Below are 13,734 nucleotides of genomic sequence, written 5' to 3'. Positions count from 1 at the left end.
GACAGGAAATTGGGCAACTAACATGGTTAGCCAAGCAAGGCAGGTGAAGTTACTTCCTGAAAGACATGGTAGACATGCCATTGGTAGGTTGGACAAGCAATCAAAAATTGTGATAATAACTCGTGGGACTTATGTTTCTCAATGACCCAAAGACGCTTTACTGTTGTAAAAACTAAACAAAAAACAACAGAGATCATAACAAGACAAGACCAGACGAACAGCAGGAAGAAACAAAAATATGAAACAAATATAAGGTGTAAAGTCTTAAATGATAGGGAATGGCTTAAATAGGGGGGGAAGGGGCTTAATCGAAGGAAAATAGTGTAATGTGTATGTGTTTGAGTGAGCGAGGAGGTGTGTTTGTGTGTGTGCATGAGTGTGTGTGAGAGAGAGCGAGCGAGCGAGCGAGCAAAATAGAGAGCAAATAGAGGGTGTGTGTGGGGGGGGGGGCTTAGGGGTATACCATGGTGAAGAGGTGGGGCTTTAGGAGGGACTGAAATATGGTGATGGACTCAGTCACGGATGGCCGGAGGGAGGCGATTTCAGAGCCTTGGGGCAACCCTGTAGAAGGCCTCGGTCACCGAAGCTCTGGAGCTTGGAATGTGAACAGGAAGGCAGCCTTCTGTGGTGGAACGGAAAGAGTGTGTGGGTTTGTTAGGGAAGAAGAAGGTCGTAGAAGTAAAGTGGGTGGCAAGGTGGTAAAGGGTTTTGTACGTCAGAAGGAAGATCTTGTAGTTAATACGTTGGGACACAGGGAGCCTGTGGAGTTCATAGAGGACAGGGGACAGATGAACAATGGCTTCAGATTTGTGAACCATTTGGAGCTTTTGGAGGGAGATTGCATTGATACTGGAGAGTAGCGAGTTGCAGTACTCGAGACTGGAGGTGATGATTGCGTGAATGGGGGGTTTCAACGGCAGGATGGGAGAGAGAGGGTCTGCTCAACATAAAAAAATATATTATTAAACATCTCAATCCTACTAATTATTTATATTTCATACAAAAATGCACAAAAAATGACAAGGAAAATAACTTCATCGCAGACAAATGAACTATATTCTGTAATGGGATGGAAATTATACAATCTACTGTAACTTGAAGGAGGGATCCATGATACAGTACTTGAGGGAGATGTGGAATCAAGTACTATATTATGAGTGATGTCTGATGAAATTCTGTTGCTGTTTGCCATGCTCCTTCATCAAGGGAAAAGCTTGTCTTGAAGGGTACTCAACCCTTCCTATTGATTCTGTGTGGCTCAACCCATTTGTACGCATCACACTCCAAGCTGAGGCAGCCGTAGGACCCCTGTCCACGTCTTGTGTTCTGCCTGTCTGGACAAGACTGTGACGTTCCTCTCAGCATTCTCAGCTTGCTCTGCCTGGCCAGTCCAAGCAACTCCAAGGGGAGACACTCGCTCTCTCCCTTTACCGCTCTCTACTTCCACGCTAATCACACACTAGACAGTTCCACGGGCTCCAACTCTACTTCAAAGCCAACCCATTTCCAGGAGTCTGACGGGCTTGTCAGCGGCGCGGCGAAGGCAGGCGAGAGGAGGAGAGCGAGCGGTGGCCGTGTGGGTGGCAGGCATGCAGATAAAACACATCTGCACACAGAGGTGTGTGTCAGCGCTTTACCATCGGGGAAAAACGGTATACCAGTTTCTATACTTTATGAATGTTTCTATACTTTATGAATGTTTCTATACTTTATGAATGTTTCTATACTTTATGAATGTTTCTACACTTTATGAATTTTTCGTTATGAGAAGGAAAACTTTGCCCTTTTTTTCTACCCCTTCTTCTTCCCCTCTTCAAATCTCCCCTCCAGTGAGAGTGCCGATGTCCTCATGTTCACTGCGTGAATTAAGTTGCATTCCAAGCGCCATTGTTAGGATAATGGGAAAAAGTTATCTTCAAAGCGTCGGTGGGAGAGCCGGCGGGGCCTGAGAGGAGCTGCCACTACCAGGCCTAATCCGTGAAATTACACCTGCCACTGTCACTGTGCTGTATTAGCACCCGACCGCAGCAGCCTTGTAAAACTATTCAAATTAACAAAAGTTTCAGATAGGGACTTAATTAACACCCTGGCCTCTCCCCTGGCACATCACACACACAGGTACTCTTTCATGTTTGTAAGAAGTGGAGAAAGAAACATGAGCTAAATTGGTTTTGGATGAAAAATTGCCAGGAGGGTATAGTGGGTTTTTACAACACCTACTCAGAGCCTTGGCAAGATGAAATGGACTAGGAGCTAAATGTTTGGTGGAACTTGGCTCTATCGCTCACTTGTGTACGTACCCCTGTCCTTCTGTCTCACTGATGTTTCACCTTTGTTTTGTGAGTTGAACAGAAATGTTGGACCAGTGTCAAACACAGCAGTAAGAGAAGCAATGACTCTATCGTGAGTTTCCGAGCTACACTCTACCATGGAACAAAAATCCTATTTTAACATGCCGTTGTTTTCAAAGTTGAACAGATTCTCCACTCTTGTATATGTGGTGGTGAATGATTACAGCGTTAATGTCTTCTAAATCATGAGCAGGAGGATTAAACTCTAAAATGAGCCCTTTCTGTCAGATTGACACGTGTGCGCGCGCACACACACACACACACACACACTGGGCCATTCCAATTATCACTCTGGTGGCAGAACATGTTCCTTGGCGGTACTAGTGAAATGATGGTGTTCGGTGATTGCTGTGGCATCCACACGTCTCATTAACTTTGACAGGAGAGACAATGTAGGAGCATTTCTACCCTTCATCAGTGAACTCTGGTTGCATATCAACCCACCTGCTGTCCCTACTGTGGTCGTAACAATGTTCAGTTATTAGGTGCCCATATTGTGCCTGAGTAACTCAATGATGCCTGAGTGACTGAGACTGAGGGAAGTGAGATTATTTTGTTTTGTGTGTCGGGACCCACGGTCCATATTGACCGCGTTTTGGGTCCAGATCCCGACCGAAGTCCACTTGTTGAGGATGGCTGTGATAGACTTGGATCAGGTTGGGAATGATGGAAATCCACTTCATCTCTCAAAGCAAGAAGCAAGGTGACTGGACCCGTTAGTCTCTGCTCTCTCTCCCTCTCTAAGCTACCCGTCGACTCAGTCACTGGAGGTGTTTGGACCCGTTAGTCTCTGCTCTCTCTCTCTCTCTAAGCTACCCGTCGACTCAGTCACTGGAGGTGTTTGGACCCGTTAGTCTCTGCTCTCTCTCCCTCTCTCTAAGCTACCCGTCGACTCAGTCACTGGAGGTGTTTGGACCCATTAGTCTCTGCTCTCTCTCTCTCTCTGAGCTACCCGTCGACTCAGTCACTGGAGGTGACTGGACCCGTTAGTCTCTGCTCTCTCTCCCTCTCTGAGCTACCCGTCGACTCAGTCACTGGAGGTGACTGGACCCGTTAGTCTCTGCTCTCTCTCCCTCTCTGAGCTACCCGTCGACTCAGTCACTGGAGGTGACTGGACCCGTTAGTCTCTGCTCTCTCTCTCTCTCTAAGCTACCCGTCGACTCAGTCACTGGAGGTGTTTGGACCGTTAGTCTCTGCTCTCTCTCCCTCTCTAAGCTACCCGTCGACTCAGTCACTGGAGGTGTTTGGACCCGTTAGTCTCTGCTCTCTCTCTCTCTGAGCTACCCGTCGACTCAGTCACTGGAGGTGACTGGACCCGTTAGTCTCTGCTCTCTCTCCCTCTCTAAGCTACCCGTCGACTCAGTCACTGGAGGTGTTTGGACCCGTTAGTCTCTGCTCTCTCTCTCTCTAAGCTACCCGTCGACTCAGTCACTGGAGGTGTTTGGACCTGTTAGTCTCTGCTCTCTCCCTCTCTAAGCTACCTGTCGACTCAGTCACTGGAGGTGTTTGGACCCGTTAGTCTCTGCTCTCTCCCTCTCTAAGCTACCCGTCGACTCAGTCACTGGAGGTGTTTGGACCCTTTAGTCTCTGCTCTCTCCCTCTCTAAGCTACCCGTCGACTCAGTCACTGGAGGTGTTTGGACCCGTTAGTCTCTGCTCTCTCCCTCTCTAAGCTACCCGTCGACTCAGTCACTGGAGGTGTTTGGACCCTTTAGTCTCTGCTCTCTCCTCTCTAAGCTACCCGTCGACTCAGTCACTGGAGGTGTTTGGACCTGTTAGTCTCTGCTCTCTCTCTCTCTAAGCTACCAGTCGACTCAGTCACTGGATGTGTTTGGACCCTTTAGTCTCTGCTCTCTCCCTCTCTAAGCTACCCGTCGACTCAGTCACTGGAGGTGTTTGGACCTGTTAGTCTCTGCTCTCTCTCTCTCTAAGCTACCCGTCGACTCAGTCACTGGAGGTGTTTGGACCCTTTAGTCTCTGCTCTCTCTCTCTCTAAGCTACCCGTCGACTCAGTCACTGGAGGGGTTTGGACCCGTTAGTCTCTGCTCTCTCTCTCTCTCTCTGAGCTACCCGTCGACTCAGTCACTGGAGGTGTTTGGACCCGTTAGTCTCTGCTCTCTCCCTCTCTAAGCTACCCGTCGACTCAGTCACTGGAGGTGTTTGGACCCATTAGTCTCTGCTCTCTCTCTCTCTCTAAGCTACCCGTCGACTCAGTCACTGGAGGTGTTTGGACCCATTAGTCTCTGCTCTCTCTCTCTCTCTGAGCTACCCGTCGACTCAGTCACTGGAGGTGACTGGACCCGTTAGTCTCTGCTCTCTCTCCCTCTCTGAGCTACCCGTCGACTCAGTCACTGGAGGTGACTGGACCCGTTAGTCTCTGCTCTCTCTCCCTCTCTGAGCTACCCGTCGACTCAGTCACTGGAGGTGACTGGACCCGTTAGTCTCTGCTCTCTCTCTCTCTCTAAGCTACCCGTCGACTCAGTCACTGGAGGTGTTTGGACCGTTAGTCTCTGCTCTCTCTCCCTCTCTAAGCTACCCGTCGACTCAGTCACTGGAGGTGTTTGGACCCGTTAGTCTCTGCACTCTCTCTCTCTCTGAGCTACCCGTCGACTCAGTCACTGGAGGTGACTGGACCCGTTAGTCTCTGCTCTCTCTCCCTCTCTAAGCTACCCGTCGACTCAGTCACTGGAGGTGTTTGGACCCGTTAGTCTCTGCTCTCTCTCTCTCTAAGCTACCCGTCAACTCAGTCACTGGAGGTGTTTGGACCTGTTAGTCTCTGCTCTCTCCCTCTCTAAGCTACCTGTCGACTCAGTCACTGGAGGTGTTTGGACCCGTTAGTCTCTGCTCTCTCCCTCTCTAAGCTACCCGTCGACTCAGTCACTGGAGGTGTTTGGACCCTTTAGTCTCTGCTCTCTCCCTCTCTAAGCTACCCGTCGACTCAGTCACTGGAGGTGTTTGGACCCGTTAGTCTCTGCTCTCTCCCTCTCTAAGCTACCCGTCGACTCAGTCACTGGAGGTGTTTGGACCCTTTAGTCTCTGCTCTCTCCCTCTCTAAGCTACCCGTCGACTCAGTCACTGGAGGTGTTTGGACCTGTTAGTCTCTGCTCTCTCTCTCTAAGCTACCAGTCGACTCAGTCACTGGATGTGTTTGGACCCTTTAGTCTCTGCTCTCTCCCTCTCTAAGCTACCCGTCGACTCAGTCACTGGAGGTGTTTGGACCTGTTAGTCTCTGCTCTCTCTCTCTCTAAGCTACCCGTCGACTCAGTCACTGGAGGGGTTTGGACCCGTTAGTCTCTGCTCTCTCTCTCTCTCTCTCTGAGCTACCCGTCGACTCAGTCACTGGAGGTGTTTGGACCCGTTAGTCTCTGCTCTCTCCCTCTCTAAGCTACCCGTCGACTCAGTCACTGGAGGTGTTTGGACCCGTTAGTCTCTGCTCTCTCCCTCTCTAAGCTACCCGTCGACTCAGTCACTGGAGGTGTTTGGACCCGTTAGTCTCTGCTCTCTCTCCCTCTCTAAGCTACCCGTCGACTCAGTCACTGGAGGTGTTTGGACCCGTTAGTCTCTGCTCTCTCTCCCTCGCTAAGCTACCCGTCGACTCAGTCACTGGAGGTGTTTGGACCTGTTAGTCTCTGCTCTCTCTCTCTCTAAGCTACCCGTCGACTCAGTCACTGGAGGTGTTTGGACCCTTTAGTCTCTGCTCTCTCTCTCTCTAAGCTACCCGTCGACTCAGTCACTGGAGGGGTTTGGACCCGTTAGTCTCTGCTCTCTCTCTCTCTCTCTGAGCTACCCGTCGACTCAGTCACTGGAGGTGTTTGGACCCGTTAGTCTCTGCTCTCTCCCTCTCTAAGCTACCCGTCGACTCAGTCACTGGAGGTGTTTGGACCCATTAGTCTCTGCTCTCTCTCTCTCTCTAAGCTACCCGTCGACTCAGTCACTGGAGGTGTTTGGACCCATTAGTCTCTGCTCTCTCTCTCTCTGAGCTACCCGTCGACTCAGTCACTGGAGGTGACTGGACCCGTTAGTCTCTGCTCTCTCTCCCTCTCTGAGCTACCCGTCGACTCAGTCACTGGAGGTGACTGGACCCGTTAGTCTCTGCTCTCTCTCCTCTCTGAGCTACCCGTCGACTCAGTCACTGGAGGTGACTGGACCCGTTAGTCTCTGCTCTCTCTCTCTCTAAGCTACCCGTCGACTCAGTCACTGGAGGTGTTTGGACCGTTAGTCTCTGCTCTCTCTCCCTCTCTAAGCTACCCGTCGACTCAGTCACTGGAGGTGTTTGGACCCGTTAGTCTCTGCACTCTCTCTCTCTCTGAGCTACCCGTCGACTCAGTCACTGGAGGTGACTGGACCCGTTAGTCTCTGCTCTCTCTCCCTCTCTAAGCTACCCGTCGACTCAGTCACTGGAGGTGTTTGGACCCGTTAGTCTCTGCTCTCTCTCTCTCTAAGCTACCCGTCAACTCAGTCACTGGAGGTGTTTGGACCTGTTAGTCTCTGCTCTCTCCCTCTCTAAGCTACCTGTCGACTCAGTCACTGGAGGTGTTTGGACCCGTTAGTCTCTGCTCTCTCCCTCTCTAAGCTACCCGTCGACTCAGTCACTGGAGGTGTTTGGACCCTTTAGTCTCTGCTCTCTCCCTCTCTAAGCTACCCGTCGACTCAGTCACTGGAGGTGTTTGGACCCGTTAGTCTCTGCTCTCTCCTCTCTAAGCTACCCGTCGACTCAGTCACTGGAGGTGTTTGGACCCTTTAGTCTCTGCTCTCTCCCTCTCTAAGCTACCCGTCGACTCAGTCACTGGAGGTGTTTGGACCTGTTAGTCTCTGCTCTCTCTCTCTCTAAGCTACCAGTCGACTCAGTCACTGGATGTGTTTGGACCCTTTAGTCTCTGCTCTCTCCCTCTCTAAGCTACCCGTCGACTCAGTCACTGGAGGTGTTTGGACCTGTTAGTCTCTGCTCTCTCTCTCTCTAAGCTACCCGTCGACTCAGTCACTGGAGGGGTTTGGACCCGTTAGTCTCTGCTCTCTCTCTCTCTCTCTGAGCTACCCGTCGACTCAGTCACTGGAGGTGTTTGGACCCGTTAGTCTCTGCTCTCTCCCTCTCTAAGCTACCCGTCGACTCAGTCACTGGAGGTGTTTGGACCCGTTAGTCTCTGCTCTCTCCCTCTCTAAGCTACCCGTCGACTCAGTCACTGGAGGTGACTGGACCCGTTAGTCTCTGCTCTCTCTCCCTCTCTGAGCTACCCGTCGACTCAGTCACTGGAGGTGACTGGACCCGTTAGTCTCTGCTCTCTCTCCCTCTCTGAGCTACCCGTCGACTCAGTCACTGGAGGTGACTGGACCCGTTAGTCTCTGCTCTCTCTCTCTCTAAGCTACCCGTCGACTCAGTCACTGGAGGTGTTTGGACCGTTAGTCTCTGCTCTCTCTCCCTCTCTAAGCTACCCGTCGACTCAGTCACTGGAGGTGTTTGGACCCGTTAGTCTCTGCACTCTCTCTCTCTCTGAGCTACCCGTCGACTCAGTCACTGGAGGTGACTGGACCCGTTAGTCTCTGCTCTCTCTCCCTCTCTAAGCTACCCGTCGACTCAGTCACTGGAGGTGTTTGGACCCTTTAGTCTCTGCTCTCTCTCTCTCTCTAAGCTACCCGTCAACTCAGTCACTGGAGGTGTTTGGACCTGTTAGTCTCTGCTCTCTCCCTCTCTAAGCTACCTGTCGACTCAGTCACTGGAGGTGTTTGGACCCGTTAGTCTCTGCTCTCTCCCTCTCTAAGCTACCCGTCGACTCAGTCACTGGAGGTGTTTGGACCCTTTAGTCTCTGCTCTCTCCCTCTCTAAGCTACCCGTCGACTCAGTCACTGGAGGTGTTTGGACCCGTTAGTCTCTGCTCTCTCCCTCTCTAAGCTACCCGTCGACTCAGTCACTGGAGGTGTTTGGACCCTTTAGTCTCTGCTCTCTCCCTCTCTAAGCTACCCGTCGACTCAGTCACTGGAGGTGTTTGGACCTGTTAGTCTCTGCTCTCTCTCTCTCTAAGCTACCAGTCGACTCAGTCACTGGATGTGTTTGGACCCTTTAGTCTCTGCTCTCTCCCTCTCTAAGCTACCCGTCGACTCAGTCACTGGAGGTGTTTGGACCTGTTAGTCTCTGCTCTCTCTCTCTCTAAGCTACCCGTCGACTCAGTCACTGGAGGTGTTTGGACCCGTTAGTCTCTGCTCTCTCCCTCTCTAAGCTACCCGTCGACTCAGTCACTGGAGGTGTTTGGACCCGTTAGTCTCTGCTCTCTCCCTCTCTAAGCTACCCGTCGACTCAGTCACTGGAGGTGTTTGGACCCGTTAGTCTCTGCTCTCTCTCCCTCTCTAAGCTACCCGTCGACTCAGTCACTGGAGGTGTTTGGACCCGTTAGTCTCTGCTCTCTCTCCCTCGCTTACCCGTCGACTCAGTCACTGGAGGTGTTTGGACCCGTTAGTCTCTGAAGCTACCCGTCGACTCAGTCACTGGAGGTGTTTGGACCCGTTAGTCTCTGCTCTCTCCCTCTCTAAGCTACCCGTCGTCTCAGTCACTGGAGGTGTTTGGACCCGTTAGTCTCTGCTCTCTCTCCCTCTCTAAGCTACCCGTCGACTCAGTCACTGGAGGTGTTTGGACCCGTTAGTCTCTGCTCTCTCTCCTCTCTAAGCTACCCGTCGACTCTCTCCCTCTCTAAGCTACCCGTCGACTCAGTCACTGGAGGTGTTTGGACCCGTTAGTCTCTGCTCTCTCTCCCTCTCTAAGCTACCCGTCGACTCAGTCACTGGAGGTGTTTGGACCCGTTAGTCTCTGCTCTCTCTCCCTCGCTAAGCTACCCGTCGACTCAGTCACTGGAGGTGTTTGGACCCGTTAGTCTCTGCTCTCTCTCCCTCTCTAAGCTACCCGTCGACTCAGTCACTGGAGGTGTTTGGACCCGTTAGTCTCTGCTCTCTCCCTCTCTAAGCTACCCGTCGACTCAGTCACTGGAGGTGTTTGGACCCGTTAGTCTCTGCTCTCTCTCCCTCTCTAAGCTACCCGTCGACTCAGTCACTGGAGGTGTTTGGACCCGTTAGTCTCTGCTCTCTCCCTCTCTGAGCTACCCGTCGACACAGTCACTGGAGGTGTTTGGACCCGTTAGTCTCTGCTCTCTCTCCCTCTCTAAGCTACCCGTCTACTCATTCACTGGAGGTGTTTGGACCCGTTAGTCTCTGCTCTCTCCCTCTCTAACCTATCCGTCGACTCAGTCATTGGAGGTGTTTGGACCTCCACCAAACTCTCCCCATTAATTATGTATCTCTGCCAGAGCAAAGGCCTGTATAATCTGCTTCATCTGGTGACAGTAAGTGACAACCTTCAGGACTAAATGGTGATATAGCTGATGCCGGTGCCTTTGATACACGGCTTCCTCTCGACTGTCACTGGGGAGATCAAAAGGACCCTGATGTATCCTCTACAAATTCAAAGCGCTTGGTGGACTCATCAGGTAAATAAAATATGAATGTATTAATGAGGCAGTTGAAACATTTCACATGTTCAAACACGATGTGCCCACCACCCAAGTGATGAAAGAGAAGGTGTGGGTTGCTAGACTTCCCTGCCTTTCCAGATAGAACTCACTGGAAATTCCCCTCCCCTCTGCAAGGGTTTGGAAAAATCTATTTTTAAACAGAAACTTTTGTAAAAAAAAAATAGTTTTTAGTTGTGACCTGGATTATCCTCATAGGGGGCACCATCCATCTAGGATACTCCCTTACACACTGCATAAAATGGCTTGTTTGCTAACAACCCCCTATCAACTTGTCTATTGTTCTCATTGAACATGGGAAAATATAGTCAAGCAATTCACATTTGCATTGCGATTTAAATAACATATTTTTTTGTTGACTTAATATAATACAAATTATATCTGGTTCAGTCAAATATGGATAGAGATTGTTCTTAGTATATGGCTCCAGTGTTTTATGTTAGGTCATCATCATCTGATGAATTTTAGTCACAATCTTTTGTTTTGGGTTAAGAGTGTAGTGTGCACTCCAACCAGTGGTGGTAGCAATATGCTAAGTAGATGTCCATATGCCTGAGAAAGGAAACATAAAGCCGGGGCAAATTCTGTCTCTACGAAAACTCTGGGTTGTTTTGTTATGAGGAACACGTCACAACAAATCAAAACATGGAAATGATTGCAGAAATGGTACCACCTATCTAGGTATGAGGTAGTCTGATTATTAGTGTCTATCTATAGAACACAGGCACTGCTCCCATAGCTACCAGAGTTTGCCCGGCTGGTGTAGCTACTAGCTAGCCTGCTGTAGCACTCAGCTAGCTAGCTACCTAGATATATTGCTGTGTAACATCCAACAGATCACATAAATACTTTACATTCAAGGTTAGTAACTAGCTAGCTACTAACATTATTAAACTGTAATAAACTGGGATTTAAAAAAAAAGAATGTGCAGGTTAGCCAACCATTTTGTCTAGTTAGCTAGATAGCTAGCTAATGCTAGCTAGCTTGCAGGCTAACTAGTAAATATTTGCTAACAAAAATTCTAGGGCTAATGTTAACATTAGATAGCTAGACTAACAGTAGCTACAATAAGGGTTCTTTCTGCTTTGTTAAGCAAATATTAGCTATACTAATATTCAAATCACATTATTGTGCTAAGGATGGTTTTCTGGTTTCATAACAGGCAGCCATAGACTAATCTATACACCCCACACAACCCCAAGACGAAACACACTACAAATAAACACTTGTCACACCCTGGCCTGACCCAATAAATGAAGATAACACAATAAATATAGACCAGGGCGTGACAAAATGGTTGTTGTGGGATTCTTTTAAAAGCACCAGTTGACTTTTGTTGCTAATACACTGCTGAATTTATCTTCTCAGATGTAAAATATATTGGACTGAAAGAGAAAAGCATTAGAAACCACAAACAGAGCAACAGTGGGAGCTCCAAAAACTAAAATGGCCAGAGACAGGTCAGTTTATAAATAGCATGGTAGAGACAGGTTAGTTTATAAATGGCATGGCAGAGACAGGTTAGTTTAAAAATGGCATGGCAGAGACAGGTTAGTTTATAAATGGCATGGCAGAGACAGGTTAGTTTATAAATGGCCTGCCAGAGAGAGGTTAGTTTATAAATGGCATGGCAGAGACAGGTTAGTTTATAAATGGTATGCCAGAGACAGGTTAGTTTAGAAATGGCATGGCAGAGACAGGTTAGTTTAGAAATGGCATGGCAGAGACAGGTTAGTTTAGAAATGGTATGGCAGAGACAGGTTAGTTTATAAATGGCATGGCAGAGACAGGTTAGTTTATAAATGGCATGGCAGAGACAGGTTAGTTTAGAAATGGCATGGCAGAGACAGGTTAGTTTAGAAATGGTATGGCAGAGACAGGTTAGTTTATAAATGGCATGGCAGAGACAGGTTAGTTTATAAATGGCACGGACCTCTCCACGCTGGCACTCACCTGAGTTTGATGTCTGATGTGGAGACGGACCTCTCCACGCTGCCACTCACCTGAGTTTGAGGACCTGATTGCATCAGCAGCCCAGAGAAGAAGGGCCAAGCTCTTGTGGGGAGTAAAAGCGCCGTCAGAACGTAAACCAGAGCAACCGTCCACATCCACCACACACACCCCATACACATACAGGCACCGTTGCTGCTATTACTTATTTTTTAATGAATAACTTTTTGGGGTGATAATAAGGGGTATTTATGATTTATTTTATCTTGTACACTTCTTTTTAATATTTATTTATTAGAGATATTGTATTTTATCATGTGACTTTTGTCAGTAAACACTTGGCTTTTCCTTGATTTGGTGACAGAATGAGAACCCAGTAGTCTGGGGGGTTAGTCTGGGGGGACGGGGCTGTAACAATGGTGAGGCGTGAGTGTCTCGAAACGGAATGGCATATCTCACACTGTAGACATCGGCATTCAGGATCTCTAGTCTCCACTGAGTGTTGTTAACACCCGATGGTTCCCCTTATCCAACAGTCGGTGGCGAAACCCGCTTGTGAGTGTTCAGAGATAAAAACACTTAAGTTCTTCCGACTGCCATGGAAGAGGCGAGAGTCTTCAGAGTTGGAAGAATCCTTGGGAATCTAAAACTACGGGATTTGGTGCCGTGACATAAATGGTGTCCAACGTGAGAAGGGGAAATGTGACATAGGATCCTTCCTGACCCTTTTCAAGACCAATCCACTCTTTTTAATACAACAAGTCATCATCAGTCTATCCCGTACCTCCCCATCCATCGTTGTAGGCCTTTTAAAAAGGGAGATTTATACGAGAGATCTTCGCAAAAGACAAAAAGAAGGGATGGTGATGATAAGGATGGGGGTCATTTTACCTGCCCCTCAAATGTGAAATGTAGCTAATGTTTTCACCTTGACAGAACGATATAAATTCTCTGATTATACTTGTGTGTAGATGAGTGCAGATAATGAATCTCAGAAACTAGCTTTGTGTAAAGAATGTGACATGTATTTGTAACAAGGGGAGGGATTACGGCAGCGGGACCCTCGGTTTTATTTCACTGCTGTCTTTTCAATCTCAGGCAGTGTTAAGTGGTACGACCAGTGGAGGGGTAATTACAGTGGAGTTAACTAAACCCTGCTACCACTGAATCAAACAAGCAGCCAATGCATATCCAATTAGCACACAGAGTGCTCTCTAGTCCAGAAATATCATTTGAGACATGCTCCTGCATCAGGCCAAGCATGTGGGGCTTCGGGAAGGACAACTGAACACCACCCCCATCCCCTTCCTCTCTACCTCGGCTGGCCCTACTGAGGCTGGGGACAGATTTAACATCATGTCAGACATCAATTTACATGGCCCTCTATTCCTGCTTCTCTCCTGGCTGGCTCTGGCACTGGGAAACAGGCGACCCTATCAGAGTGGAGCCCCTGCCACAGGGTGGGAGCTGGACCATCTGCCTCCCTCCCTCCCTGTGGTCCCACAGCTAGGCATTGCCAAGCAGAGCTTGGAGCTCAGATACAGCTGGGTGCACAGAGAGTTGTTTTCTAATCATTGTAATTGGAAATATTCCGATATTATTTCCATTTTATTTTATTTTTTTATTTTTTAGCTGGTAGTGGAGCGGAGTAATTAGGGAGCCACAGTCTCTTGGCAGATCAGCCAATCAGCCCTCAGTTTAGCTTTGCCCGCTCACACCTGTCATGACAGGAATGATAACGAGCCCAACTCTGCTGATCAGAATCAAGTATTTGTTGCCATGGTAGCTTGCAAACTACTTCAGCAACCTTACCTTGCCCATATGGTCACATATAAAGGCCTATTTTACTAGCTGTAGGCCTGTCGTCTCATGCAGGGACTTCCCAATGGGAACAAAATGAATGATCAGTCAGATCAGACATA

Source organism: Oncorhynchus masou, chromosome 1 (assembly GCF_036934945.1).
Source record: "Oncorhynchus masou masou isolate Uvic2021 chromosome 1, UVic_Omas_1.1, whole genome shotgun sequence".
NCBI classification, from domain to species: domain Eukaryota; kingdom Metazoa; phylum Chordata; class Actinopteri; order Salmoniformes; family Salmonidae; genus Oncorhynchus; species Oncorhynchus masou.
This window is presented reverse-complemented; position numbering follows the sequence as displayed.